Here is a 27,156-nt window from a genome sequence, read left to right on the forward strand (position 1 = left end):
GGTTCTTGTCTCTGTGAAGAACATAATTCTAACCATTATTGTAATAGAAATAGGTAAGATTGGAAGAGAAAATTATTCTTTCTCTCTCTGTCTCTGTGTCTCTCTGTCTCCTTCTCTCTGTCTCTGTCTCTCTGTCTCTCTCTCTGTTTCTGTCTCTGTCTCTCTCCTCTCCTCTCTTCTCCTCCTCCTCTCCCATATTCCTTTTCTGTATGTGTCTCTGTATGTGTGTGTTTTGCCTACTAATCTAATAGATTTTGAGTCACGGAATCATATGGTTAGAAAAGGTCATCCATTCCAAAAACCTCTATCTGAAACATGGAAGCACTCTACGGTATCCTAACTAATCCGCATTCAGCATCTGTTTGATGACCTCCCATAACAGAGACAGTCATCCTACTGTAAGTGTCCAACAGTGACAGTTGTCAAAAGACAACTAAATTTGGAGATTTATTACTGTTTTCTAATATTGAGGTCAAATTTGTCTCCTTGTGACTTTAACCCCCTGAACTGTATTATGGTCAAACAGTACAAGACTAATTCCTCTTACATGACTATATCTTATTGGAAGACAGTGATCCTGTCTCTCCAAGGTTTCTCTTTTCTAATAGATTTTTTCGTCTAATTGAATATTATTTTTTTATATTCAGTGATATTCTTTAGTTAATAATTTGCTAATGACAAATTAGTTAAGATTATTTATAACAAAATCAACAATAACTCTGATAATGGAAAAGTCTTAATTTTAATGTTCAATAATATATTGTACTTTGACAGTGAATTCTCTGGACTGCATTATCCAAAAGCCAAGCAAGCTGCATTTCACTCCTCCCCTAGAGTTTTCCAGTTGATAGTCTGGAGGAAGGGGTTATATTTTGTCTTTCTTCCATTGGCTCAAGACCTCCACCATGGTGTTCTTCAAGTTTTAGGGATCTGCTCTGGCAATACAATGTCACAATGGAAAGAGCTTGCTACTATCCACATAGTAGGGGGATGTAGGATGTCTTCTCCCAGAATCAGGTACATGCCATGTCCCATGAAGATGCCTCCATCTTTGGTGATTTAAGTGCATGCAAAAGAGGACAATTACAATAATACCAAGTTAGCAAGTATTTCGGCTAGATTGAAGATTGTCTAAGTTTTGTTTTACCATGACACTTTGTTTTTGCTTGAGCTATCATCTATTTGCTTAATCTTATTGCCTTGACATAAGATTTGATAGCACAACATGAAAGAAAGTTCTATTTTTTTTAAATAGTAGATGTTCATTCAATGTATTACTGGCCTGGGGCTCTCTACTAACATATAATTATTTAGTTCTCAATTGCGTTTTATGTCCCTGCATGGTACATCATAAGACAAGTTATCCTGAAAACAAAGTCCTGAGGTAAATTTTTATCAGTGCTAAATAGAGTTAATTTAGGAATTAAGAATAAGGCATTATTTTAAAGTTACCCAATTTTGAAAACATTAAATCTTAATAAAAATATGGACATTTTAATGAATGAGTATTGCCAACAGAAAGGAAGCGATAATATAGTTATTCAAATGTGTACTAATTTCACTAATTTATTTTTAAAAAAAATAGATCCAGTCCATAATTTCTAAATGAGCCCTACAAATCCTTTTTCATTCTTTTAAAAAAAATATCATTTCCCATAGATACGATTAGCTGAGTCTTGAATGAGACTTCGAGGTTCTGTGAATTGGAGGTATGTACGAAGAGAGTTCTTTCTAGTCATGAGAGGATGGTGAATATTAACACAGGGACTTGGGAAAGAATACATAGGCCAATGTGGCTGGAACAGAGAGTATGTGATTGGGAGGAAAGCTAGGCTCCACCCAGATGTCAAAGGGCTTTAAATATCAAACTAAGGAGCTTGCATTTTAATTCAGAATTTAAAGGATGTTATTGAAATTTATTGAGCAGACAAATAGTAATATCAAGCTAAGACTTTAGGCTCTTACATTGCAAAGTCTTTGAAGACAGAGTCTGTCTACATAATTTTTGTATTTACAGTGTCCCCCACAATGTTTTGCATATACTATAGTCCCGCAGAAAAAATATATTAAATTGAACTTGTACCTGAGTCACCAAGACTTTTTCTTATTCTTGTTCTGTCTTATGACTAGAGTCTGGGATGAGGAACCAGCAGCCTTGAGGTCACATGTGGCCTTCTAGGTCCTCAGGTATGGCCTTTTGACTGAGTCCAAGTTTTATGGAACAAATCCTTTTATTAAGGGGATTTATTCTCTAAAGATTGGATTCAGTCAAAGGGCCACACTCGAGGACCTGGAGGTCTACATGTGGCCTCAAGGCTGCAGGTTCCCTACCCTTGATACTAGATTTTAAAAGTATTCTCTCTAATTGCCAACGTCCTAACCCCATCCCCTGTGTGAGATTGGAATTTTCTCTACTTCTGTCTTTGAACCAGAGCTCCCATGACTGATTTTCTACCAGCTGCTTCCAAATATCTCTGCAGCTAGCTGAGTATCCAACAGAACTTTCATCCTGGTATATCTCCCCTACCAAACTACCTGAATAGTATGTTCTATTGGGCAACTCCTGACTGGAATAACAATGTCATGGGTCCCATCACTGAGTCACCTGGACCACAAAGCCTATCTGTGATTTCATATCTCCTGTCCACTGTAATGCTCCACTTTGCTCAATGTTGTAATCTCTTGGAATTTCTCACGTGTGTGTGTGTGTGTATGTGTGTGTGTACGTATGAAAGAGAGAGACAGAGAGAGACAGAGACAGAGAGACAGAGAGATTGAATCTCCAACATTTGGCACGGTGATTAGGGGGGAAGATGCAGAAAAACTGCAGTATGTCATTTAATGAATACATTCTTCTCTCCCACCAGTAGAATGTAATCTAGGGACTGGGATCTCTTTGTTTTTGAATTCCCCAGTGCCCAGCACAGCTATTTAGGTTTAATAAAGTGTAGTAAGTATTTGCTGTTGCTGAGTCCTCATTTTTTTTTCCCTTAAAGTCAAGAAAGTGCAGAGAGAGCTGTGAGGTAGTCCGAAGCCCACTGGATTTGAAAATCAGAAAAGGTGGGGAGGGTCTGAACACTGGCTTTGTTTCTTACTGTCTTTGTTGGCTTTGGGCAAGTTGCTTAACTTACAGATTTTTCCATTTCTTCAATGGAACAGAAGGATTTTCAGATCCGAAGTTTTCCTCTCATCTTTCCCTTTTTTCTTTCCACTCCTTCCAAATGTGGCCAGTTGGCAACTATAATAGAATCAGACTGAGGTTACCTCACCCTGCCAGGACTTGCCCACACACCCTACTCCTGAGTCAGCACTTCCAGAGGGCACAAAGTCTGGCTTTAGGAATAAATTGTTTTTTTTTTTTCTTTTTATTGCCTTTGAGCTCCTCCTATAGGTCAGCATTGAGATCACAGTTGCTGCTCATTCACCCATATTTAATCTAATTTGTAGAGGCAACCTGACAGGGTTGAGAGAAGACTGACCTCAGAGTCAGGAAGATCTCGGTTCAAGTCCTGCCAGTGACACATAAGTATTTGGGAAAGTCATTTGACTGCTCAGCGATCTAGGCGAGTCTCCAAGGTTGTAAGTTTCAGAGGAGATAGCTTGCATTGGTGGAGAGAGTTTTCTCATGGAAGATTTCCCTGTATTAATAAAATCAAAGGCCCAATTCCTATCCCTTACAAGAATGCCCAATAATATTTAGGAATAGCCCATCCCATCTTTGAACTGAAAACCATAGATTATGAGCTCTTCAAAAGCAGGGACTGTATTGTGCCCTTCTTTCTTTGTACCCTCAACAGCTCAACACAATGCCTGACACATAGTATTTATAATAACTTGTTGATTCAACCTGTTTACTTATTCAATTCATCCAGCCTTACAGAGACCACTTTCATAGACTTCTAATATAATCCTAACTATCATCATTCAAACTGCAGAATATCAATAATTCTACCACTGGTCCACTCAACACATAAACAGCCAGCCTTCTGAGACCACCAAGAAAAACAGACTTGTTGGCTGAATTCTGAAATAGTGATCTCTCCAAATCTTGTCCTGGGGTTTCCTCAAGCCCTTCAATCTCTTGCCTAGTGCCCCAAGGTATTAAAGACTATCTCACTCTCACTTATTACTTACGGATGTCTCTGGCTTTCTAGAGCCCTGATGTTTTCTGATATAATTTCTGTTAAATTGCCAGAGCAACAGAATGTTGTTCTTAGAAATTATCTAAGGATAAGTTAGGATTCTTCATTCAGAAGGTGAAGATACCTCCTTTCATGAATTTATCCAGAATTCTGCCCTGTCACCCTAGGCCTAGGTCAAGCCATCCCTTCTAAAGTTCATTGAGGGCTATGGTCAGTTCCTATTTGTCTTCATATCTTACCCAGCAGCTACCACATTACATTGAATTTACTACATGCTAAATAAATGCATATTGAATGAAAGAATGAACAACTCAGACACTTTTTTTCCCTTAAGCAGAAATATGATTCTTCCCAGAAGTCCAAGGGGCCAGTAAAGGCATTCTTATTCTTTAAATAATCTAAGAGAAGAATTGGATTACAGCCAACAAGTAGGCAATGCATCCCTTGAGCAATCCTCCTGGTACTCCAAGACAATGGGATGCTAGATTTAAAATCAGAGGACCTTCATTTAAATTTCAGTGCTACAAATTGCTTTGTGACATTGACAAGTCACTTATCACCAATAGGAATAAAAGGCATTGCCTATAAAATCAAGAGGATGAGACTAGGATTTAGAGGATTATAGATCTAGGTTTGGAAATGATCTCAAAAGCCATCTAGCCCATCAGTTTACAGACAAAGGAACTGAAGACATGGGATGTAAGTGACTTGCCCAAGGTCACACAGAGAGTAAACTCTAAGAGGGGGAATAGAATTCCAAAGGCAGTACTCTTCCCAATATACTGCAGCTTCAAATCTAGTGTCCTATAAACATACAGGGCTTTGCCCTTGTGCTCCCAACACCAGCATCCTGTGAACTTGGAAGAATTAAAAATGGCAAATCAATCTTTTTTTTTTCCTTTGAGTCTTCTGCATGACAGCTAGGGGAGAGGTCAGTCACAATCCACGTGTATAAAGCATTTTAAGCTACTTACTCCACACTACAAAGTAGTTTATAAAGCACTTTCATCACAATAAATGTCTCTTTTTCTAATCCCCATTTTACCAATGTAGAGACTGAGACTCAGGTCAATGAACTTCCCCAAGATTAGACATCCAGGACTCAACCCGAGACTCCCCTGTAGTTTGCGTATCTATTTGGATGGAGAAAAACATTCTGACAAAATGATTAAACCCTGGATACAACAACGTATGTGAAGTGCTAGATGAATCATAAAGCACCATAAATCTCAGCTGTTGTTATTATTTAATATAACTTCACATTTGTTGCAAAATAGTTTGAAACTTTCAGTGATGAAGGTAAAATCCTGGCAGCAGACAGCTGGACTAATGGATGTCTCATAATTTCATCTCAGTCTATGATTCTATAAAACAAAGTTGCAAAGAAGAAAAAAAATAAAATAAAATCACCCCTTTCCTGGAAAACTATACACTTTGCATAGAAAACATGATTTCCAAGCCATCTGTTACATAGCCTCATTGTAGGTGTTTATAGAGTTTTCTTTTTTCACAAAGCAGTTTGTAAATTCTAACATAGTTTCATCAGCCTCACACAGCTGGAGCATTCAGGTACTGAAATGAACTCCTGTTACACCTAGAGAGAAATCAGAACTCAAAGACACAAATTCAATTCTCAGAATAAACCATATAGCTGATATCAAGTCAGAAAAGGGCTTAGGAGGGGTTTAACCCATAACAATGGCACTTTACAAAATAAAAATTTTGGTAACGGACCTAGAATTTATAAATGATACTGACTTGGTTTGTTGGTCCAGATATGTGATTTCAGTTTGACAAGGAGCAATTTTACATCTTACACTCTGTAGAGCACAGGTGACAAATATTTAAGGCCTGAAATAATCCCAACTATGGCTCAAAGCATATTAATGTAATTGGGAAATTTTTAGCAAAATAAATTGAAATATCATAAAACATAGATGATATTACATTTTAAAATTAAGTCAATATGTGGTCCACAGGTTTAGAAGCTACCATTTCTATTTGTTTGGTACTGCTGCTGTAGAGAATTTCATGGAAATGTGAGAGATTTAAGTGACTAGCCATGCTCACTCAGTCAACCGGTCAACAAGCATTTTAAGTACTTGCAATGTGCCAGGGACTGTGCTGGTGCTAGGGATACAAATAACTGGAAAAATTTAGACTCTGCCCTCAAGATGCTAACCATCTAAAGGGGGGAGAGACCATGAAAACAATTGTGAATATGCAAGATACATACAGAGTGGATGGAAAGTAATGTCAGTGAACAGCAACTAGCAATGGGAGAGGGAGTAGCGGGGAAGAACTCCTACAGGAGATCCAGTGTGAGCTGAGTCATGAAAAGAAGCCCAAGGAGTCAACAGGCAAAGGTAAGGAGGGAGACTGTTCCAGGAATGTTGGATAGCCAGGGAAAAGGATCAGAGAAGGAAGTTAAAGACTCATTTTCAAGGAACAGAAAGAAAGCCAGCGTCCCTAGATCTTAGAATATGTTGAGGGGAGTTGAAGGTAAGAAGGCTGGCAAAGTAGCAATAGGTCAGTTTGTAAAGAACTTTCAATGCCAAAGAAAGTATTTTTTTAATTTGATCCTAGAGGTAATAGGGAGCCATTGAAGAAATGTTACTGTGTGTCAGAGGCAGGACTAGAAGTCAAGTCTATCTCCCTCTTAAGCCCAATCTCTCTCCACTCCACAATACTGGCTCCCCAGCACAGTTAAACTGTGTTCTGTTCTGAATTAGGTAACATGGGATAGTGTCTCTATGTACAATGCCATACTAATTCTCTATGTAGTACTGTTGGATAGGGATAGCAACTGAACTTATGATTTTACTGGTATTGGGAACCTTTGGATAAGGAGATTTCTTCGAGCAATATTGGTCAGCACCTTCTCTGTGATGTGTACTCTTGGAGAGTTGTCTACAGTACTGCTGTTAAAACTTGGATAGATCCCTGCAGTCTGTGTATCGATTTAGTTTTAAAATATATTCAGTCATTTCACTTGTGTCTAATTCTTCGTGATTCCATCTGGGGTTTTCTCTGCAAAGATACTAGAGTGGTTTTCCATTTTCTTCTCCAGCTCATTTTATGTATGAGGAAATTGAGGCAGACAGAGTCAAGTGAGTTGCTCAGGGTCACATAGCTAGTAAGTGTCTGAGGCCAGATTTGAACTCAAGTCCTTCTGAGTCCAGGGCCGGCACTCTATCCACTGTGCCACCTACTTGTCTTTTGAAAATATCTATGTTTTATTGTATTTTTATTTATGTTCTTAAATATTTCCAAGTTCTATTTTAATTTGATTCTGAACACCCTAGGGAATGTTGCAGAGTGGATGCTGTCCACAAACTGCATATTTGTCACTTCTAACCTAAAACAATAGAAAGTTAAGTCATTTTCCCAAAGTTACAGAGCTTTTGGAAATATCTAACCAGTAACCATAGTTAGTGAGTATGACCTGGATGAAGATCCAGGAAAACACACTAAGAAATAGTCCAATGTTTAAAAAGAGAACCAAGAGAGAATACTATCACAAAAACATAGAAGAGGATATCACTGAGTGGAGGTGATCAACAATGTCTAAAGCTGCAGAGAGGTCCAGAAAGATGAAAATTGAGAAAAATTCATTAGATTTGACAATTAAGGGATACTGAAGATAGTAGATTTAGTAGAAAGACTGAGTAAAAGACCATATAGTAAAGGGTTAAGAAGAGAGGAGAAATAGAGACTTCTATTGTAGATAGCTTTACCAAAGAGTGTGGGTACAGAAGGTAGGTGAAACGTGTGATGATAGCTCACAAGCAAGGATGGATCAAAGGAGAGCTTTTTTGAAGATGGGGAAGACATAGAAATATTCATAAGCAGCAGGGAAACAATTTAAGGACAAAAAGAGATGAAACATTAGTAAGAAAGGAAGGATGATCAAAGGAGAACTCTTCTGAAGGAGTTAGGTTGGAACTGCATCACTTACTCATGTAGAGGAGTTAACCTTGGCAAGGAAAGGTTTGCCTCTTCATGGGAAGCAGCACTATTAGGAAGGGAATCATGGTAAAAGGCATCTGAAAGCTGCGAAATCAGAACGAAAGAGCTAAGAGGGAGCACAAGTCTCAACAGGACCCACCAAGTCAAAACTTCTTGGTGTACGTGTCGGGTCATGGATATCCGAGGACTGGGCTTGCTAAATTAGGAGAAGCTTATTTTCAGGAAGATGGCTTCTGGTAATAGATTTTTCTATCCGCAGCATCTTATGGAGACTGTCTACTAAGATGGAGGAGCTAGAATATGTCTGTCAAGAAGTATCTACAACTTCATAAACCCTACGATTCCAATGGTTCTAATATTTAAATATCAGTGTAATTAACTTTGTTTTATACTGTTGATCCACAATGTTTTGGAAGCATGACAAAGTTTCCTTTCATTCTTTTCTTTTTTCAGATGCAATAAGAATATATATAAGGAAATAGTCAATTCACCCCTTTATCCTCCATACCCTAATAGTGATTTGCATAAATTCAAAGTATTTATCAATTTATCAATAAGGGGTATTAGAGTGAGATCCAGATGCCTTAGTAGTGCTGACTTGTGAATTCTCAGCCCATGTTGTATCTCTGGAGAATAAGCTCTCATCCTTTCTTTTAATTTCCCACCTAAGGTCAACCTTCATGTTGGACCATGAATAATATGCAATATGTTGCAGGAGTATCTTCAGCCACATGTAGGTGTCTGCATCTTTGTGCCTTTGGTTGAATGCTCAGCCCCGCTTAATATTCCCAGGGCAGCAACTCAGCTGGAAAGGGCACTTTGGCCCAAATTATTGTTTTGGGTTTGTTTTCGTTGCTAGGCAAAGACATGTCTGTTTAGACTGTAAATGTTTTTCTCCAGGCCAGGATCCTACCTTTACATAGACATGCCCTCCCCTAGGCATTAACCACGGCAGACAGCTGCACAGCTAACACTATCTCCTTTCTATGCTTTGGTCTTTGCCCTGGGTTTAGTAATTACTCTATTTAATGATAAAAGGTCTTTGAAAACTCCATGATAGATAGAAAGTTATATAGATTGTTTTTTACATCTAGGTTGAAGCTATGTTTGGTGCAGACTGAGTTTTTTTTCGTTCGTTTATTTTCTTCTACGTTAAGGGTTCCATTGATTGAAAGTTGTTTTTTTAAATCAACCGTTCTTTAAAGTGTTGTTATTAAAATACCTTGTTAACAATTGTGAATTGTTAAGGTAACTTCATTATTATAAACAGCACACAATGCATTGTAACCTTGTGAGTAAATGCCCATAGCAAAGAGAGATTGGGAGGTTTAGTAAGGGAAGAGAAGGGCAGGGTTAGAGGGTTGAGAGCTGGGATGTGTGTGTGCGTGTGTGTGCATGTGTGTGTGTGTGTGTGTGTGTGTGTGTGTGTGCGCATGTGTGTGAGAATCTCATATGACAGAAACTCTCTTTTTCAATACAGGTTGGAAATTTTTTCCTTAACTTTTGGAATTAGTTTTGTTTAGATCATTGAGAGATTAATTAACTTGCCAATGGAAATAAAGTTAATATTACACAGCCAGAATTAGAAACCAAGTCTTCCTAATTCCAAGGACACTTCTATAAACATCTATTACTTAATCTATTACTTACCCCTTATGTGGGTGTATGAGAGACAGAGATTAGGCAATATATAGTCAAAACTAGTTGGATGTCTAAAGAGTAGCAGGTAATGACTCACTGTCCTCCTGGGAGGGAATCTCAGATGGAGTACTCCAAGTATCCATGCTTATCTCTGTGCTGTTTTACATTTTTATTAACGATATTGGTAAAGGTATTTATGCTCTTATGATTGAATTTGATTCAAAGTTGGAGATGTCACAAACCTGGAAAGAATAGTTAACACCCTGGATAATTCAGGATCCAAAAAGATCTTAAGAAGGAAGATCGCCCCCACTATTATCACCCCCCTCTCTTTATCTTCGTCCTCCTCCTCCTCCTCCTCTTCTTCTTCTTCTTCTTCTTCTTCTTCTTCTTCTTCTTCTTCTTCTTCTTCTTCTTCTTCTTCTTCTTCTTCTTCTTCTTCTTCTTCTTCTCTCTCCATCTACTGCTTCCTTCCCTGCTAGCTACAAATACACCTGCAGGGTCATCTCCTGTCATTCTGACATTTATTATCATTACCATAAGAACTAGATGACTTGAGAGGAGAAAGTGAGACTGGTAAATTTGCAAAGCTCTCCCTCACTTAAGTCCAATTCACTTGAAAGTCCTGGTATTGTCTTCCTCCAAGAGAATCAACAACAAAAACAACATCCATGTCTCCTATCCTTTAAAAAACCTTCACTGGATTTTACTATCCCTATATATCTCCTTTACTCAGCCAAACTCTTGGAAAATGCCAACCACACTAGCACCTCCACTTCATCTCTTCTAACTTTCCTCTTTATTACCCTGCATTCTACTTTATCACCCAAGTGAAACTGTTCTCTACAAAATTTCTAATGAAGTATTAATTGACAAATCTCCTCAAATCTTTTCCTCCTTGACATCTTGTAGCACCAATATCATATTCACAGCACCTACAGTGGTCCATGAATAAATATCCTGGCAAATTCTGAATCGCAAAATGCAACAGATTCTCCACATGGAAGACAGAACCAAAACATTTATTCAGACACCATAAAGCCAAATCCACTACAGTAACAAAAATCGGTGCATAAAAGCAGTGCAGAGACCAACACCACCCCTAAGCCTTCCCCATGCTACCGCCTTTCCACAAACAAACACTCAAGATCCAGCTGTCTGCCTCCTCTCTCTCCCTCAGTTCTGATTGCTCTGACCAATTTACTCTCAGCTCTGCCTCTTCCTGCTCCATCCTTCCTGTGCCACCCATTTAGCAAATTCCTCCCATCATAGACTCCATGTGACTTAGACTTCCATGTTACCCAAGAAGGTCACATGGGCCAATTAATGAATGGGAAAGATCTCCATCTAAATTACCATTACACATCTGCAGAATCTGACACTCTTGATCAATCTCTCTTCATACTCTTTTGTTTCTATGTTTTCGTAGCACTCTTCTCTCCTAGTTCTTCTATGTATCTGATTATTCCTTTTTCGTCTTCTTTGCAGATTAATCATCAAGTGTTATACTCCCTCAACATGAGCATATACTAAGGCTCTCTCCTGGGCTCTTTTCTCTTTGGTCACTGCACTGATTTACTTCATGAGCTCATTACATTTCCAAAGATCTCTATGCAAATGACTCCCACATCTATATAAGCTGCCTGTCTCTAATCTGAACCCAGTATTGCATCACACATTGCTATTGGACATTTCCATCCAGAAGTTCCACAGGCATCTCTAATTCATGTTCAAAACGGAACTTTTTATCATTTCACCCAGAACCACTCTTGTCCTGAACTTCATCATTGTAGAGGACAACACCCCCTAAATACGTGTTCACAATCTTAGTGTTTTCTTTGACTGCTCATTCTCGCTGACCTCATATATCCAATTAGTTGCTCAATATTGTCACTTTTATGTAGAAAAAAAATCTCTGTAAGTGTCCCCTCCGCTCTACTCATATGGCCATCATTCTAAGATAAGCACTTAGTACATCTCCTGCCCTAAACCCAATCTCTCTCCTATATGATTCCCAAAGCATTTTCCTGAACTTTATGTCTAATATCATTCCCCAAGGAACAAATTTAGAAGCTCCCCATTAATTCTAGTTCCAAATGTATATTTTGTTTATCACTTAAAAATTCTTTACAACCTGAGCCCTTTCTACCTTTGATTATTCTTATGTTAATGTCCTTCCTGAATTCTGTGATCAGCCATATCAACTTGCCCACTTTTACACACAAAAGACACTCCATCTCCTATTTTTGTGCCTTCATAGTTTCTGTCCATCATGGCTAGAAAGCACTCCCTCCTCTCCTCTACCATTTGCAATCTCTAGTTTCAAAATTCAGCTCATTTCAGCTTTCCCTGATCGCCTCCTGTACTTTCTAGGACCCTTCCTCTAATAAATACCTTATATTCTTTTGGTATATATGATGTATTTACCTTTGTAATCTTGGGTTCAGGTCTTGAGCAATTATATATCTGTGATCCTTTGTGAAGGACAGAGGTAGCATAAGATCTTGGGAGAGGAAAGACATTTTGATTTCATCCTCTATTGAAAGAGGTTACACACATGGTTCCAGATTCTTTTTGAGGAGAAACTGAGAGAGAAAGAAAACAGCTTTTGGAAAAGACATGTAGAGAAATATCAGTGCCCCAATATGACCTTGGTTTTCACTGGGCCTCCCAAGAGACTTCAGTGAGATTGGGGACAATATCTGGTTTGAGCTGAAATCTCACTCCTGTTGGCAAAACTCATATACTCTCTATCATATGTTGTATCCCAATCTGTTTAGTTTAAAAAACCAAATGCTTTTGTTACTATGTTGCAACAAAAGTTGCTTTAGTGTTTTCATAATCTGCAAATTTAAATTCTTTTGTAATCAACAAAAGGATACTTTGTCTTACTTTGACAGTTGTGGAAACTAGAGAATAGAAAGGGTTACTTGCAGATGCTATAAAATGGAGGATCTAGACCAGACTATCTCTATGGTCCTTGGGTGGGCTCTAAGTCTACTATCATATCACTAGAGCTGCTGATCACAATTTTCCTGTTTGTTTGTGCTGCTAGTTCCTTCCCTTTGAGAATATCTTCCATGTACACTGCATATATCTTGTTTTATTACATATTTATTTTAATGTCTCTGACATTGAATTAGGAGCTTCTTGAATAGAGATTATTTAAAAATAAATCTTTCTTTGTAGCCTCAATACTTAGCACAATGTCTGGCACATAATAAGTGCTTCATAAATGCTTTGTCATGGGCATCTCTTAAATCTCACCTACTATGATAGTGGAGTTTTCACACCAATCACAAATATTTGAAGTATTAGAGGATATACCTATGATATCCTTTCTGTCTCCTTAAAATTATAACCTCCTTGGGGACAAACATCATTCTTTGTTTCATCTTTGTATGCCCCCTGCTAGCACTGAATCTAAGACACATGAAGTACTTCATTTGCTAATTCAAACCGAAGTGAATTGATTTTGAAATCTGTTATTTTCTTGGATCAATGAGCTTACTTACTATGTCATATTTGTGGTATTCTTTTATATAACTGCCATTTGGCAAGAAGCAGTCTAGCTTTTGTATATAAGCTTTGGTTACCCCTTTCTTTTTAAGGAATAATTACTAGGAAAGGAGATTGAACCTAAGAGGGAAAAAAATTCCTCTACACTGGTGACATTTAAGGGAGCAGAAAGATATAATTCTAGCTTTATTTGGTTCTCCTCTCTGAGGAAAGCAGAATAGCTATTCTAGGGGACACTCATTTTTTGTTCCCCTCCAGGCAAGAATCAAAGTCTCCCTTGGAGAGAAATGGGTAAGATTTCCAATACTCTATCAAATTCTCCCAGTAAAACAAATTTAGACAAACCCAAGTAAACATATATAAGCTTATATGGGCAACACACACAAAGCCTATACTTATGTGTCCGTATGTGTGTGTGTGTGTGTGTATAATTTCATCTGTTAAAATGTAAACTCCTTGAATTCAGAGACTGTTCCATTTTGTCTTTTTATCCCGAGCACTCAGCACGATGTCTGGCACGTAGTAAGCATGGAATAAACTCTTGTTGATTGATGGCTGAATGCTCTCAGATAGATTCAAGAGAAGTCACAAAGTTTAGGTCGAACATGTTTATTACCCTATTGAGCTCAAAATTTAAAAAAGAAGGGGTGTTGTAGGTGAATGTGGGGAGGTAAAGGAAATTTCATATAGGCAGCTGTAACATAAACTTAAGTTATAATTGATTTTGAGGTGATGTATTTTGGGGAGAAGGGCAGCACTTTTGCGTGAGTACTAAAGGTCAAAATTTCACCAAATGAGGAATTCAAGTTTTACTCCCCCAGGCTGTGCTGATCCCACTAAGCAACTTTGTTTAGACTTGGAGAGAATGCTCACTGAAACAAAAGAAGAGTCCAGAAATGCTTTAAATAAACTTAAAAGAATCTAAAATCACCAAGAAAGAAAGAAATCTTTTCAGTCCAAAATTGTGAAATCAGGACAGGCAAGTCATAAGCAAGTAGATTTATATTCCCTGTGCATCTTGGTCATTTATTAGAGGTTTTCTTGACTCATTAACTTGATACTAGTAACTAACAGTAGAGGGCAATAGAGCTATGTGGCTATAAAGAGCTCCCAAACAAAGGATTCTGGTGTGGCATTCCCCATGGCATCAGTCAACAGTTTCCTGCCCAAAACCTGGGCAGGATTTAAGTAAGCTAAGAATATAATATCCTCACTGCAGCTATATATGGTGTCAGTTTCCCACATCATAAAAGTACATGATCTGAGCATTGTTGCTGAAACAGCTGTGAATGTCATCCCACTTCTGCAAGGATTTCTTAGATAAAGGATTACCACCAGATGGTTTTAAAGTTCAATGATTTGAGATCACTTCAATTCACTAAGTCACCAAATTCACTTGGTACTTCATGTGTCCTAGATACAGTGCTAGGCAGGTAGTGTACAAAGATGAAATAAAGAAGAATACTTGTGCCCAAGGAGGTTAAAATTTTAAGGAGGCAGAAAAAATCTCATAGGGGCATTCTACAAAACTTCAAATATATCTGTGATTTTTCTACTGTGGAAACTCTTTCCACTCTCATTGCAGGTGAGATTCACGAGGTACCCACAACAAAGCATTTATGAAGCACTTACTATGTGCCAGACATTGTCCTAAGTATTGAGGCCACAAAAAAGTTTTTTTTAAATGATCCCTACACTCAAGAAGCTCATAATTTAATGTCAAAGACATTAAAATAAATGTGAAAAAAGATATATGCAGTGTACATGGAAGATATTCTCAGAGGGAAGGAATTAGCAGTAGAGAGAAATGGCAAAGGTCTGATCAGTTTCTATAGTAATATGATGACAAAATTAGAGCCCACCCAAATACCTTAGAGATAAGTGGTCTAGATCCTACATTTCATAGTATATGTATCTGCAAATAACTCTTTCAACTCTCTAATTTCCACCATTGCCAAGGTATAAAAAATAACCAAAACAAAAGGTAATCCTTCTGTTGATTAAAGAGAGTTTAAGTTTGGGGATTATGAAAACACTGAAGAAAAAAGTTACAACATAGTAATAAAATGAATTCTTATTAAATCCAAAAAAGGTGTGTGTGTGTGTGTGTGTGTGTGTGTGTGTGTGTGTGTGTGTGTGTGTGTAGTGGAGGGAAAAGGAAACTTATGTTTCTAAGTCTCAGGAAATCTCAGGAAGGGGGAGCCAAGATGGCAGAGTAGAAAGATGGACATGCTTTAGCTCTTCCCCCACAGCTCATAAAATACCTGTAAAGAAAGGCTCTCAACAAATTCTAGAGCAACAGAGGCCACAGAAGGACAGAACAAAGCAGATTTCCAGTCCAGGGTCACCTGGAAGGCTGACAGTATTGGTCTGTTGCACTGGACACAGAGCAGAGCCAAGCCTCAGCCTAGTGACTCTGGGAGGAGCAGGACCAAAGCAGGCTTTGGGGACCAAATTCCCCGAAGCAGCAGCGGTTCACAAATCCCTCAACCCACAGGAACCAAAGGTCAGTGAGATGGCTTTTTCAACCTGAATGAGAAGGGAGCAGAATCCACCACTGGCCCCACAACTGAGGCTTCTAGAGGCCACTACAGGCAAGCAGCAGCCAGCATCCATTGTTCATGCCTTGTTGGAGCACTGAGAGTAAAGCCTCTGGGAGAATTGAGCAGCTGATCTGAATCTCAGCCCTGAGCACGATCCTGGGTTGAGCAGGATCACTAGGACCCTGCTCTTAACAAAGGATTCAGAAATCAAGTAACTGGCTGGGAAAATGACCAAAAAGGGGAAAAAAAAATAAGAACATAGAAGGTTACTTTCTTAGTGAACAGGTATCTCCTTCCATCCTTTCAGATGAGGAAGAACAAAGCGCACGTCAGAGGAAGTCAAGGCTTCTGCATGCAATACCTCCAAAATGAATATACAATGGGCCCAGTTCATGGAAAAGCTTGAAAAGCGAATCAGGAGCTTGCTAAAGGAGACCCAAAAAAATGCTGAGGGAAATAACACCTTTAAATATAGGCTAACGCAATTGGAAAAAAGAGGTCCAAAAAAGCCAGTGAAGAGAAGAAGTCTTTAGAAAGCAGAATTAGCTTAATGGAAAGGAGGTTCAAAAGGTCACTGAAGAAAATAGTTCTTTAAAAATGAGGGTGGTGTTCAGGGAAGATAGTGATAATACGATAAACCAAGAAGTTGCAAAACAAAACCCAAGGAATGAAAAAAATAGAAGGTAATGTGAAATAACTCATTAGAAAAACAACTGACCTGTAAAATAGATCCAGGAGAGACAATTTAAAAATTATGGGACTACCTGAAAGCCATGATCAAAAGGAAAAAAAAAGAGCCTAGACATCATTTTTCATGAAATTATCAAGGAAAACTGCCCTGATATTATAGAATCAGAGGGCATAATAAATATTGAAAAAATTAACAGATCACCTCCTGAAAGAGATCCAAAAAGATAAATACCTAAGAATATCATGGCCAAATTTCAGAGTTCCCAGGTCAAAGAGAAAATATTGCAAGCAGCTAGAAAGAAACAATTTGAGCATTGTGGAAATACAATCAAGATAACACAGGATCTGGCAATTTCTACATTAAGGGATCAAAGGGCTTAGAATATGATATTCCAGAAGTCAAAGGAACTGGGATTAAAACCAAGAATCACCTACCCAGAAAAACTGAGTATAATACTTCAGGGGAAAAAATGGTCATTCAATGATATAGAGGACTTTCAAGCATTCTTGGTGAAAAGACCAGAACTGAAAAGAAAATCTGACTTTCAAACACCAGAATCAAGAGAGGCATGCAAAGGTAAACAGGAAAGAGAAATCATAAGGGACTTTCTAAAGTTCAACTGTTTACATTCCTATATGGAAAGATAATATATGTAACTTTTGAGAATTTTCTCAGTATTTGAGTAGGTGGAGGAATTATACACACACACGCACACACACACACACACACACACACACATATAGACAGTGAGCATGGGTTGAGTTGAATCGGAGGGAATGATATCTATAAAAAATAAAATTAAGGAGTGACAGAGGAATATATTGGGAGGAGAAAGGGAGAAATGGAATGAGGCAAAATATCACTCATAAAAGAGACAAGAAAAATCTTTTTCAATGAAGGAGAAAGGGGAAGAGGTGAGAAGGGGAAAGTGAAGCTTACTCTCTTCACATATGGATTAAGGAGGGAATAACATGTTCACTCAATTTGGTATGAAAATCTAACTTACATTATAGGAAACTAGAGGAGAAGGGGACAAGTGGGGTGAGGGGGATGATAGAAGGGAGGGCAAATGGGAGAAGGGAGTAATTAGAAGTAAACACTTTGGGGAAGGGACAAAGTCAAATGAGAGAATAGAATAAAGGGGAAACAGGGTAGGACGGAGGGAAATATAGTCTTACACAACATGACTATAATAGAAGTCTTATGCAAAATGACACATATGTTGCCTGTACTGAATTGCTTGCCTTCTCAGTGGCGATGGGTGGATTCAAAGTATTAGAAACATATGTTGAGAATTGTTATTGCATATAACTAGGAAATAAGAAATACAGGTAATGGGGTATAGAAATCTATCTTGCCCTTCAAGAAAAGAGAGAAGATGGGGAAAAGGGAAGGGTGGGGTGTGATAGAAAGGAGGGCACATTGAGGGAAGGGGTAATCAGAATCCAAGGTGTTATGGGGTGAGGGGAGGGGTGAGGTGAAGAGAAAAAATTACAACTCAAAATTTGGTGGAAATGAATGTTGTAATCTAGAAGTAAATAAATAAAACTATAAAAAAAGAAAATCTCAGGACAATCTGTGCAGAATGTACTAGCTATATAAGGGGGGTCCCAGCATTGTGACTTTGATCTAGTGTAGATAACTCACTGAGTCAAATCGAGGGAATCCTTTTTAATATGAAACTGAGTGCCTGGCTAGAGGTCAACTAAGCAATTTGATCTTGCACAAAAATCATCACTTAATGGTTCAACAACTGAGAATTGTACAGACCACCCAACAAACAAAATCATCTTATAGGTTTCCATTCATCACAAAACAGATCATTTCTGGGCACATAGAAAACAAAGGAGGTATCACTGTAAGTTAGCATGGTTTCTTAGAATATATCAGCATGAGAAATGATTCATTTGAACCTCTACCCTATCACAATCAGTATTAATCAGTTTGAAATTTTACATAAATCATATAGGGATAACTAGATAAAATAGGTTTTTATAGGCTTTTATAATGAGCCTCAAACTTTAATGTAATGTTCACCACTTGTTAGCTAGATATGAGACTCACTTGTGCAACCGCAAGAATACTGACAAAGATATCTCCATCTTGTTTTGCTCAAATTCCATGTCCAAATCCAGCATGGGTGGGATGACTTGATTCTTTGGAAAGTTCCCCAACTTATTTTTGTGTCTTTGGAACATTCTCTCTTGTGCAACATGAGCAGATGACCATCTTATGATCATTCAGTCAGTGGAAATCCCCCGTGCTTCAGCCAACCTGTGAACCAACTTCCTACTGATATGTCATTTGTTTTTTGTCCTTCAAGAGCAAGGTTCATCAACCAATGAGATTCTGTATGTTACCAGGACTCTTTTGCATATTTGGGTATCAAATCCTAAAAAAAACCAAGGGCCTGGAAGAATGGGGTATCTCAGAGAATAAGGAAGATCTGAGATCCATTTCATTAGAGGGGACCATGGATCCTTTAATAAAGTACCATCAGCTCGGAGCTCTGCCTCAGTGGTTTCTCTTGCAGATTGGGCAATTATAATCCCCCACATCACACTAAATTGATCTCATTTACTTTTTCAACAGGTTTTGAGATGTGTATATTAACAGAAAACTATTGATAGAGTAGAATCTTATCTACGTCAAAAAAGTTGTGACTTTTATCAGCAAAATAATCATCAATGATATTGATCATAATCCTTCCATTCCTTAGAAGATAGTTCTTCTTAACTGTTGGGAGAAAAAAAATGTGATGCGCTGGCTAATCTTGTGATAAGTCTCTCCATTGTTGGGTAGTTCATGGGGAGAAGGTATACAATTCACTTCCAAAACTATATTTAAAGAATTCTTACCCTTATTAAAATTTGCCAAAGTTTATGATTCATGGGTATTATTTTCAAGAGCCTAAGGTTACCCCACACACAATGATGACATATCATTATTAAGCAGAATAAATTACTGTCTGGAATAAAAAAAAAAAGAAAAACTTAAAAGCTAATGCAAATGTGTGTTTCATTAAGAGGTGCATAGTTATCAGAAATAAGGATACGATAGTCCTGTCGTATTCTCTTCTCTTTAAACACCTTGAATATTGTATTTAGCTCTGAGGACCACAGTTTAAGAAAGAGATTCCTAACAATTTGAACTACCCAAAAGTTTCCCCCTCGTGGGAGGTCTTCAAGTAGCGCACTTGTTGAGTATGTTATAGTTGGAATTGGGATTTTTTTTTCATGTGTGAATAGAAGGTGATGGCTTCTGAAGTCCCTTCCAGATCTCAGAGTCTGTGATTCTGTAAGTTCAGGTAAGCATTTATTGAGTGCCTACTATATACACTGTGCTAGACACTGGAGGAGACAAAAAGTTTAGAAGAAAGTTCCCTCTCCTCATGGACCCAATGTGGTCACAAGAAGCACTTTATACTACAGTTTTGCTAAATGTTCTCCTACCCAATTGAAAGTCCTTCCCAAAATATGCAATGCACTCACTAGAAAAAAAAATCAGTCTTCATTCACACAAGAGAATTTTGCTCTTTCTGTTGAAATCAAATTAATTGGTAGTAATTTGTATTCTGCAAACACAGCTGTCAACCATTGGAGTTAGAAAGAGAAAAAAATAGTTGGATTCAGCAACAATATTTTTGTAGAAATTCACTGTTTATTTTTCCCTCTATGATTCATCAAGGAAAAATTGTTTCCCTATTTGAGGAGAGATTTTTTTTAACTCAGCTCTCTCCACAGCTCCTCATGCACATGGTTTTGTGTATTTGATAGTGCCATTTGGAGACCTTGAAAGTGACTTCATCATGAACAATGAGAAAAAAGTTTACAAATAATGTGTCTTGTCCAGAAGAAATTCAAACTCTCTACATATGTGATTTATATTATTTTCTCTTGATTTCCTTTGTTATTAAAAGAGTTTCCTTGGTTATTTCATAGCAAAAAAAGAATTGGGCCAACGATTTTGCTTAATGAATAAGGTAGAGCAAACAGATCATTCAGTGCCCAGCTTGTGAAATTCAAGTTAACCTTTGTCTGCCATCATCAGCCGGCTGTCGTTTTGACCATCCCAAACTATATCATATCAGGAAGAGAAAAATCATAACATTCCAAGAGTAAATTTCAAAAGACTAGTATACAATGCAATGGAATAAAATGCATTTTTCTAAAGGAATAAGTAAAGTTCTCTTCAGAGCCTTTGTTCTTCTAATTTCCTTTATATTCTTCTGAAGACTTTGAGCCTTTCATTCATTCCCTATACATAGTTCTGTTTTGAAGGTGTGGTTTACAAAAATTCCTATGATACCACAAATGTATCTTAACAAAATAACATGCTATTTAAGTTGAAATTAAACTAAATGTCTAATTTAAAACCTAGCCTTTTTTAGCTACTCAGTTGCACTGACTGAGGCCTCATCCAGATGGGACTACCATGGCCCCCTGCTTAAACCTAGACAGCTACCAAATAAGAGATATTTCTATTGTCTTTCCCATGAGCTTACATTCTGTCCTCAGTGCCAAAGAGACCCGTATGGGCACACCCATGGCATGACATTCAAAGCTCTCTGCAACCTGATACCCTACATATCTCTACAACTTTATTTGCTAGTGATCTCTTCCACAAACTATCCATTTAGGTCAAACTAGCCCATTCTTGTATCTTTTATCCTTCAAAGTGGTACAAGATTTTACTAAATCAATTCAAAAGATCTTTGAACAAAGTAAAAGATTTATTTTAGTTGGCTTAGGAGTTGCAATGAATTCATGATCTCTGTCCTCAAGAAGTTTACAATCTAATAAACTGAATATCCAATCATATGCTCAACCATATTTATCTTTGCGTGTATCATGTCAAATGCCTGAAACGCCTCCCCCCATATCCCTGTGTGCCTATTTTCTACTCATCCTTCAATTTCTAGTTTCTCTGCTCTCCTCCACAAAGCATTACTTGACAATTCTAGCCTTCAGTGATCACAACCTTGTAGTGTTATTTGACTACTGTTCCAGAGATTAACACAGCGTCTAGTACATAATTGGTTGTGGCCCTTAATTCTCCAAGAGGACCAAAATGACATCACCATGATAAAGTGAAGTTTTAGTGTGTCTGATTATGGCTAATCAGACCAATATGAGCTTGGAATGCTCTACCACAGATTGGGCATAGATAGTCCATTTGAGTTTTTGCCCATCCTACATTTCCCTTGTGCTGTCTCAATTCTGCTTTGCTCATAGAGCACAGTACCTTTCTGATATGGGCACACCATGCTGAATTGTCCTGTGCCAGAGTCTCCTATGTTGCACAGTCAAATCCAGACTTCTTGAGAGAGAGAGATCTTGTATTGTTTCTTCTGACCACCATGTGATCACGTGCCCCATGTGAGTTTTCCATAAAATAATCCTTTAGGCAAATGGACATTCTACACTCCACAACGTGGCCAGTCCATCAGAGTTGCGTTTTCTGAAGCAGAGTTTGAGTGCTTGGAAGTTCAGTTTGAGCAAGGACTTCAGTGTCTTGTACCTTATCCTGCCAGGGGTTCCTCAGAATCTTCCTAAGACAGTTCAAATGGAAGCAATTCAGCTTCCTAGCATGGCGCTGGCAGACTGTCCATGTTTCACAGGCATACAACAATGAGGTCAGCACAAAAGCTCTGTAGTCCTTCAGTTTGGTAGTCACTCTAATAGTAATTCTAATTCTAATTCTAATTCTCTCCCAAACTTTTCTTAGGATCCTCCCAAACACTGATCTAGCTCTAGCCACACATGCATCAACCTCATTGTCAATGTATACATCACTGGAAAGTATACTACCAAGGTAAGTGAACTTATCCACACCATTCAAAACTTCTCCATTTGTTATAACTGATGGTTCCACGTATGAATGGGGTGGTGGTGGCTGATGGAGCACCTGTGTTTTCTTGGTGTTAATTGTTAGGCCAAAATTAGCATAGGCAGCAGAGAATTGATCCATACTTTGTTGTATAGCAGCTTCAGAGGCAGCATTGAGTGCACAATCATCTGCATACAGAAAATCATGCACCAACACTCCCTCCACTTTGGTCTTGGCGTGAAGCCTTTTCAAATTGAAGAACTTGTCATCAGTATGGTAGTTGACTTTGATGTGGTGTTCATCCTCACTGAAAACATTTGGCAACTGGCTGAAAACATCATGCTAAAGCATCATGCTAAAAAGCATGGGAAAAGGTAAAAAAAAGTTTCCACCTCTGATGTCCACCTAGTACATAGTAAATACTTAATAAAAGTTTATTGACTATCCAATTATTTGTGACCTGACTATGATTTAGTGCTTAATTACAGAGACCATATCTGATGTCAAATAATATAATGTATTTAAACTTTTTGCAGACCCTAAAGGAATTTATAAATGTGAGTTTCTATCATTTTTTGCCTTCCTGCTCCTTACTTATAGTATGTATTCAGTGTCCATTGTTAATAATGTAAAATCGCAGCAGAACCACAGACACAGATGGGGTGGTTCTAATAAAGCAAGAATTTTTTACAGTTAATACCATAAACAGACAGTGCCATAAAAGCAGATCCTAAAAATAGTTCCTTGTCACCAGCCTGATGATCAAGAATTGCACCATTACTCAGCACAGCAGTCAGAGACTCCATCATAGTGGGGAAAGTGCTGACTAGAGAATCACTAGAAAGGGATCTGGGTTCTTATTCTATCTGTCCCATTAATGAGCAACATGATTTAGGGTAATTGATTTAATATTGTACTAAACCGAATTCAGTGCCTTGATCTCACTTATCTTTAGTCCCCCACAGTTCCTTATACCTATTAGATGCTGTATTAACATGAGATGAATGAATAGTCATATTGTAACATTATCAATAGCAAAGTTATCATATTAAGAAGAGTAGCTATGTTGCATAATATTTTCCATAACCCAGATCTTAGGCATTTTGTCTCTGTGATGTCTCTACGATCTGACTTCTACTTTTTAATATACTATCACTAGAATCATGATTAATATGGGCCAACTGGAATTTGCCCTCTGGGCACCGCAAGGAAGAGGTTGTGCTGCTTTTGTCCCTGTCCCTCATGGGACTGACATCATGTCCCTCACACCCATTAGCCCTTCACCAGTGTGTGGTGGTCAGCCCAACCCTTCTCCTTCATCCAGTCTCACGCCTGGAGTTCCATTGCTGCCAGCCTTCTTTCCTGGGAATAGACTTATGTCTCCAGCCCCCAAGGTCAGACTATCAACTTGATTTGCTGCTCCCCACTTCATTACATCTTTCTTCATCTCACTATTTCCATGAAATAATTTGCAGTTGGAACTTTAGCAGTTACTGATTTAGGTCAAGGACCCATTTCTTCTTATCTCTGTTAATAACCTTAAAAGCAGCTTTCCCATTTACTGTCTCCACTATAACTCATTCTAAACATTGTTGTTAGATTAATGTTCCTGATGCACATATCTTATCACATCATTCTAGTGGAGCTTCCAGACAGCAGGGTATGATAGAAGTGCAAAAAAACTGATGACCAAGTGAAAGAACTGTAAGAGAGAGTTAGAGGGAGCAAGGCACAGAAGGAGAGGCCAGAAACAACAAATTCAAATTTGATCTTGATGATCTTGACTATGGTCTACCCTGGTAGGAAGCATTTCCTTCAGACCTGCTTATCTTTGGGAAACAGGGCAGTGTATGTGTGGGGGCAGGGTGGGGGAGAGAGACAGTGAAAGTCAGGGGGCTAGAGGGAGAGGATGAAAAGCTAAATTTTAATTAGACAGAATAAATTATTATAATAATTATAATATAGTATAGTTATAATAATTATATTATAATAATTATAATAATATTAAAATAATTTCTATAATATTATAGAAACATTCACAATTTCATGGAATTTAGAGTAGGAAGGTACTTTGGAGATCTCAACCCCATTATTTTATAAGAAATCAAAGTCTAGAAAAGTGAAATGATTTCCCCATGTTACACAGGTTATTAACAGTAGATCTGAGATCCACCCTGAGATCCAGGTTGGAAATCCTATTCTCTTTCAACTACAATGTTCCTTAGATCATCAAATTTATAAGATAGTGATGACTCTAGTGATAATTTCATTTTTGTCTTTGAGCAGTTGTTTTATTATCTTTACATTTGTGATGAATTATTTAGCATGCAATATGTATTATATCATATTATATATAGCAATCAATCAACATTTATGTGCCTACTATGTACCAGGCACTCTACTGAGCACTATATTGTATATAACCTCAAGTGAACATCATAATATTCTCCATTTCAAAGTATTTTTTTTTTGTTGCTTAATTTTAGGACACTATGACTACTACATTAGCCTTAAATTAATCAAAGATCATTGCAAAGCCAATTAAAATTACTTTTTTCTCTAAATATTTCCTAAGACATCTTTTTTCTGTCTTTAGCAAAGTCTTAATGACATATATTGGCATTTGTCTTTCTTGTCACCCCCATTTGATTCCCAATCTATGTCACCATCAATCTGATCAAACCTGAATAGTTGAAAAAAGACTCAAGGACATTGTCAGTTTCTTAACTGATCAGCAGTATTCTTGATTGGTAGCAGGAGCCTCTCTCTATTGATTGGTCTACGACAGCTGCACTTTTGGATAAGATCAGCCCTTTCCACCAGTTTCCAATATCTCAGGCATTTAAAGGTAAAATGTCTAAAGGACTTTTATCAGGCAAGATGGATACAATCTTGGCATCTTGTCTTTAAGGTCTTCTTATCAATAAAGTTATTTCCAAGCTGTGAGTAAATAAAGAAATGAATCCTGAGGTCTAAAAAGTTCTTCTAGTCATTGTTCTTTCAAGCTAATGATAAAAACACAGAAGGCATTGCTTTCATGAAAGGTATTATGATAAGTCAAATTTTATTCCACCTTCAATTGGAATTCCAGAAATTAAAAAATAAATGGTTCTAGTATAATAGAAAGAGAATAAAAACAACATCTCCAACTGCATTGAACCTGAGAAATATCAAAGAAATAAAAACTATTGTCTTAGATATCCCATTAAAACCAATGTTTCTAGGCCCCTTTATGAAGTGGCTGTTTCTGGAGTAAATGAATCTCATACAAAAGCAGTTTATCATGGTAGGAGGTGTGTGCATCAGGAGATAGGACTATGAAGTCTGGATAATGAACCTTACCTATTCAGCATCTATAATCCCAACTTTCTATTTTAAGGCTCATTTTAATTGGTTTTGGTTAGAGTAGTTATTTTCTTACCAGCAGGTGTCCAAGGCTTCAGGAAGTGGGCTCATTCCAAGGATTCCAAGGCAGGTTGTTAACAAAGTTGCCAACGTCCCCATTAATCAAAAAGCTTAACTCAGCATATAAAACAATCTTTTTACTCTTTGAACCTGCCTGAAAAAGAACCTAGGCAAATGTGGTCCAGGTACTGGTTTCTCTTCATTGTAAAATCCCTTGGAGAGAGTTTTGTTTGGTCTGGTAAACCCTTTTCTCCTGGGCTAGGAAGTGTGTTGATCAGCATGTTAACACAGCCATACCTTTAACTTTTCTTCATCTGCAATTAACTATTGGATATTAAAAATCTGAAGCTCATGCTAGCAGAGCACAGTCTCTGGAAGGTACTACCATTTTGGCAAGGCTTTGCATACAGACCCAGTAATGGAAGCTGTGTCTATTGTCTGAGGATCAATCTGCATGCGGAAAGGCCCCTCCGTGGATGGGTGACCACCAGTGAGTAAAGGTTATTTGGCTACAACAATTCCCCAAAAGAACTTACTGTGTTATGGAGAGATTTCCGATCTGGATTCACGGAGGGAGTACCCACACTGAGGAAACTACAGATCTTTATAAATGCACATGTCCTGTGAAAAGGATAAGCTAAAACCCTGGAACTGAAACTGCTATAGAGCATATATGGCATTTTATTTTTTAATTTTTATTGTGAACTTAAACCTCGAATAGAAGGGACTTTTGCATATACATAGTGTTATTTCTCATCCTCATTTTCAAAAAGATCAGTGACATCACAAGGTGATGTCTTGACTTGCACATAAATTGGATTTAAGTGAAACAGAGGTGGACAGAGTCATCAGCCTCTCTCTCTCTCTCTCTCTCTCTCTCTCTCTCTCTCTCTCTCTCTCTCTCTCTCTCTCTCTCTCTCTCTCTCTCTCTCTCTCTGTCTTCCAGTCATCTAACTCCCGTGGCAGAAGAAAAGTCAAGTCCATTGGCAATAGCCCACGATGCAGTGCATGACTTTGGCATTTTTAATGTCTGACCAATCTCTAATCCCTCCACAGTGCCTGCTTCAGCTGCCTTCATGTCTGTTGGAATTATTCTTATCCACTCATTCCTCCGGGGAAAGTCTTTGGTTACTCTACACAGTAGAAAAGAAAAGGAGTATTGTATATGGAACTGTTGGTCTCTTTATTGTATAGCTTATTTTGTTTTTTTCTAAAGATATTATTATATTATCATTCCTGTAGCATTTAAAGTTATCCTGCTTGCTTAACATTCTTTCTTGGCTTTTTATTTATTGTTTTCTCTCTTCATAAGAAATTTAAAAAGAGAGATGTATCAATGACTTCTTTTCTTTCTTCTTTCCCCCCATCCATCCTTTCTTACTTCCTTTTTTTTGGGAGGGGGGCTATTTCATCCCTA

General features: G+C 37.8%; 1 long non-coding RNA gene across 1 annotated transcript in view; it reads right to left on the bottom strand.

The window, feature by feature from the left end:
- Positions 1-718: 718 nt before the first annotated feature.
- Positions 719-27,156, bottom strand: part of LOC140509993 (uncharacterized) — a 31,368-nt gene continuing 4,930 nt past the window's right edge. Inside the window, exons 2-3 of the long non-coding RNA XR_011969031.1 lie at positions 3,132-3,238; positions 719-1,049 (exon numbers count right to left, since the gene is read on the bottom strand). This is a non-coding gene — a long non-coding RNA (uncharacterized lncRNA). The remainder of the gene's footprint in view (positions 1,050-3,131; positions 3,239-27,156) is intronic.

This window comes from Notamacropus eugenii, chromosome 6, assembly GCF_028372415.1.
Source record: "Notamacropus eugenii isolate mMacEug1 chromosome 6, mMacEug1.pri_v2, whole genome shotgun sequence".
Classification (NCBI taxonomy): domain Eukaryota; kingdom Metazoa; phylum Chordata; class Mammalia; order Diprotodontia; family Macropodidae; genus Notamacropus; species Notamacropus eugenii.